This window comes from Marmota marmota, unplaced genomic scaffold (genome assembly GCF_001458135.2).
Source record: "Marmota marmota marmota unplaced genomic scaffold, marMar, whole genome shotgun sequence".
NCBI classification, from domain to species: Eukaryota; Metazoa; Chordata; class Mammalia; order Rodentia; family Sciuridae; genus Marmota; species Marmota marmota.
In genome coordinates, this window is record NW_026007618.1 from 329 (window position 1) to 5,309 (window position 4,981).

Sequence of the window (4,981 nt, forward strand, 5' to 3'; positions counted from 1 at the left end):
AAATATGGTCATTTTGATAATATTAATTCTGTCTATCCAAGAGCAAGGTAGATATTCCCATCTTCTCAGATCTTCTTTGATTTTTCTCTTTAGGGTTCTGTAGATTTTATTGTACAGATCTATCACTTCTTTCATTACGGTGATTCCCAAGTATATTTTTTTGAGGTTATTGTGATTGAGGTAGTTTTCTTCATTTTCTTTTCAGAATATTTTTCACTGATATACATAAATGCCTTTGATTTATAGGTGTTGATTTTATATCCTGCTACTTTGCTGAATTCATTTACTAGCTCTAGAAGTTTTCTTGTGGATTTGTTTGAGCCATCTAGTTATAGAATCACATCATCAGCAAATAGTGATAACTTAAGTTCTTCTTTTTCTATACATATTCCTTTGATTCCTTTCATCTGTTTGATTGCTCTGGCCAGTGTTTCCAGAACTAAGTTGAATAGAAGTGGTGAAAGAGGGCATCCCTGTCTTGTTCTGTTTTTTAGTGGGAATGCTTTAATGTTTTCAAAATTTAGAATGATGTTGGCCTGAGGCTTAGTGTATATAGCCTTTACGATGTTGAAATATTTTCCTGTTATCCCTTAGTTTTTCTAGTGTTTTGAACATAAGGGGGTTCTGTGTTTTGTCAAATGCTTTTATGCATCTATTGAGATGATAATATGATTCTTATTTTTAAGTCTATTAATGTGACGAGTTACATTTATTGATTCCCATATGTTGAACCAACCTTGCATCCCTGAGATGACTCCCACTTGATCATGGGGCACAATCATTTTGATATGGTTTTGTATTTGATTTTCCAGAATTTTATTAAGAATTTTTGCATCTATGTTCATGAGAGATATTAGTCTGAGAATTTATTTCTTTATATGTCTTTGCCTGGTTTGGGGATCAAGGTGATATTGGCTTCATAGAATGAGTTTGTAAGTGATGCCTCTTTTTCTATTCCTGAAATAAATTGAAGAGTATTGGTGTTAGTTCTTCTTTAAAGGTCTTGTAGAACTCGACTGTGTACCAATCTGGTCCTGAGCTTTTCTTGGTTCATAAACATCTGATGGTGTCTCCTATTTCATCACTTGATTTTGGTCTGTTTAAATTGTGCATATCTTCCTGATTCAGACTGGGCAAATCATATGACTTAAGAAATTTGTCAATGGCTTCATTGCTACTATTTTATTGTAGTATAAGATTTCAAAATAATTTCTAATTATCCTCTGTATTTCTGTAGTGTCTGTTGTGATATTACCTTTTTCATCACATTTGCTGGTAATTTGTGTTTTTTCTCTCCTACTCTTTGTTATCGTAGCTAAGGAGTGTCAATTTTATTTATTTTTTTAAAGAACCAGCTTTTTGTTTTGTCAACTTTTTCAACTGTTTCTTTTGTTTTTGATTTAATTGACTTCAGCTCTAATTTTATTATTTCTTGCCTTCTACTTTTGCTGTTGATTTGTTCTTCTTTTTCTAGGGCTTTTTGATGTAGTGTGAGTCATTAATTTGTTGAAGTTTTCTTCTTTTAAGGAATGAACTCCATACAATGAATTTTCCTCTTAGTCCTGCTTTCATAGTGTCCCAGAGATTTCGATATGTTGTATCTATGTTATCATTTACTTCTATGAATTTTTTAATCTCCTCCTTGATATCTTCTGTAACCCATTGTTCATTCACTAGCATGTTGTTTACTCTCCAGGTGATGGAGTAATTTTTATTTTTTGTCAATGATTTCCTACTTCATTCCATTATGATCTGATAAAATTCATGGTAGTATCTCAAGTATTTTGTATTTGCTATGAGTTGTTTTGTGCCATATTATATGGTCTATTTTAGAGAAGTATCCATGTTCTGCTGACAACAAACTATATCCACTTGATGCAGGTTGAAATATTCTATATATGTCAGTTAAGTTTAAGTTATTGATTGTATTATTGAGTTTTATATTTTCTTTATTCAACTTTTGTTTCAAAAATCTACCCAGTGGTGAGAGAGTTTTGTTACATCACATTGTGTTGTGATCAACTTGACTTTTGCACATGAGAAGAGTTTGTTTGATGAACATAGCTGTACCATTGTTTGGAGCATATATATTTATGATTATCATGTCTTGTTGGTGTATGGTTCCATTTAGCAGTGTGTAATTTCCATCTTGATCCCTTTTGATTAACTTTGGCTTGAAGTCTACTTTATTTGATATGAGGATGGAAACCCCTGCTTGCTTCCTCAGTCCCTGTGAGTGGTATGATTTTTCCCAACCTTTCATCTTTAGTCTGTGTATGTCTTTTCCTATCAGATGAGTCTCCTGTAGGCAGCCTATTGTTTGGTCTTTTCTTCTTTAATCCAATCTGCTAACCTATGTCTTTTGATTGGTGAGTTTAAGCCATTAACATTCAGAGTTATTATTGAGATATGGTTTGTATTCCTAGCCACAATTGTTTATTTTTGTTATTTAACTTGACTTGGTTTTCTTCTTTCCTTAGTTTTTCCTTTAGGATACTACCTCCATCTGTTGCTTTACATTGTTGTTTTTTGTTTCCTCTTCATGGAATATTTTGCCAAGGATGTTTTGTAGTGCCAGGTTTTTAGCTATAAATACTTTTAACTTTTGTTTATCATGGAAATTTTTTATTTCATCTTCAAATCTAAAGGTTAATGTTGCTGGTAACAAGATTCTTGGTTGGCATCCATTTTCTCTCAGAGCTTGATATATGTTGCTCCAGGATCTTCCAGCTTTTATGGTCTGTGATGAAAAATCTGCCATTATCCTAATTGGTTTCCCCCTATATGTAATCTGATTCCTTTCTCGGGTGGCTTTTAAAATTCTTTCCTTATTCTGTATGTTGGTAATTTTTATGATAATGTCCCTTGGTGTGGATCTGTTGTGATTTTATACATTCAGCATCTTGTAGGCTTCATGGATTTGAATTTCCAATTCATTCTTCATGTTTGTAAAGTTTTCTGATAGTATTTAATTGAATAGATTGCTCATTCCTTTGGTCTTTTATGTCTTCCTCTATCCCAATAACTCTTAAATTTGGTCTTTTTATGCCATCCCATATTTCTTGAATGTTCTGCTCATGGTTTCTAACCATTTTCACTGTGTAGTCTATGTTCTTTTCAAGATTATATATTTTGTCTTTATTGTCTGATGTCCTGTCTTCCAAGTGGTATACTCTGTTTGTGATGTTTTCATTTGAGTTTTTAATTTGGTTTATCATTTCTTTTATTTCATTGATTTCTGTTTATTATTATTATTATTATTATTATTCATTTTTTATAACCTCTATCTCCCTGTTGAGGTGATCTTTTGCTTTTTGGATTTGTTTATGTAGCTCCTTGTCAAAGTAATCTTTCAACTGTTTGAATTTGCTGTACTATGTCTTCTTTGAATTCAAAGGACATTTTAACCATGTATATCCTGAAATCTTTCCTTGTCATTTTTTTTTCTGCTGTAGCTGCCAATGATTCTAATGATGTGTTGTCTTGATTTTTCTGGTACTTTCTTCCCTTGTCTTTTTATGTTGCTCATGTGTCTTCCTTTCTAGCTCTGTGGGTTGGTATTTTATTGTTTTTACCCTATGGATTTGTAGTGCTCTTATAAGGTTCCAAGATCCCTCCTTTGTGGGGAAGGACAATGTTAACAGATCTGATGTTCAAGAATATATCAACAATGAACAATTTGTTGTTATTAATACATTTACAGTTTAGTCTCAATGTCCAGAAATATTGGATTCAATTATTATCTAAAATATAACCAGTAATTTCATAAAAAGTTTTACAGTTTCTGGTAGTGGACAATGAACTGGGGATAGGGCATAGGATGATATACTAAGGGGAAGATGTGAATGTATAGAGTTAATATATCTTAGGAAACATGAAAGAGAAATCTAATGAAGAGGGTTAGAAGCACGGGAATAGACAAGAAGTAATTTAGGGTAGGCACTACATGGGAAGACAGTAGAGTACATAAATCAAACACACATATGTATTTAGAAAATTACAGGATTTAAAAGTAGTAAAATTTGGAGGGGGAAAGAAAAATAAAAAAAAAGAAAAAAGAGAAAGAGAGGGTAAACGGATAGAAGAAAAAGAGAGAAGAAGAGAAAAACAGGGCATACGCAACTTCTCTCTGTTATACTATTCAGATGACTCAGTCCTCAAAGTCCTATTTCATGCAGAGTTCTTAGTTTCATATATGTTTGGGATGTGAGGGCCAGAGGATACAAAGGTAGAAGAGAAAGAAAAAAAAAAACTCAAAAGAAAATACCAGGGTTGTTTCTAGTTTTAGAGATCCATTTCTTTCCTGCTTGTCATCCAGTAGGTGGGGTTGTCTGTTTTAAGCTGATATCTCTGCCTTCAGGGTGGTGTAGGTAACCAGGGTGAGAATACTGGACTTGGTGTAGAGCATATGGGACTGGGGAGTGCTGCCCACCAGTCACAGCAGGAAAATTGTACCTCACGGGTCTCTTTTTGGGGCCGCTTCTCTGACTTGAGAGCCCAATATCATCTCCCTCTTTTGTCTGGAGATTTCCCAGATCCTGGTCTCTCTGTTATTCTCCAAACTTTAGAGCCATTCCCTCTCTGACTTAGCAGTTCCCAACTGTGGACCTCTCATCCCCAGGCTCACATCAGGTGGGCAGTGCCCTGGTCACAATGCACACCTGAACAATTGAGAGCTGTTTTTGTGTTGGGTGGTCACTGTGCCAAGTTATCACCACTGGGGAGAGAGGGGAGTTGGGAACCAGGTACCTGGCCAGATGGAGATCTAATCTGAGAGCTGCACTCACCAAATATGGTGAGAAAGGTTATACAAGATGAAGTGGGTCTGATTCCAACTCCTGGGTATCTGGTGAGGTGGGGGGAGCTGGGCGATGGCCTTGTGCTGTGGGTAAGTAGCAGCCCTGACCTACTTGGGAGCAGAGCAGTCTGGAGTTCTGCAGAGGTGCTGATATGTGATTCTGCTAAGCTGCTTGAGAGCTGT

At 35.0% G+C, this 4,981-nt stretch overlaps 1 long non-coding RNA gene across 1 annotated transcript in view; it reads left to right on the forward strand.

The window, feature by feature from the left end:
* Window positions 1-266: 266 nt before the first annotated feature.
* The window catches only part of LOC125614818, a 16,508-nt gene continuing 11,793 nt past the window's right edge, over window positions 267-4,981 (forward strand). The window contains exons 1-2 of the long non-coding RNA XR_007345372.1: window positions 267-485; window positions 2,045-2,049. This is a non-coding gene — a long non-coding RNA (uncharacterized LOC125614818). The remainder of the gene's footprint in view (window positions 486-2,044; window positions 2,050-4,981) is intronic.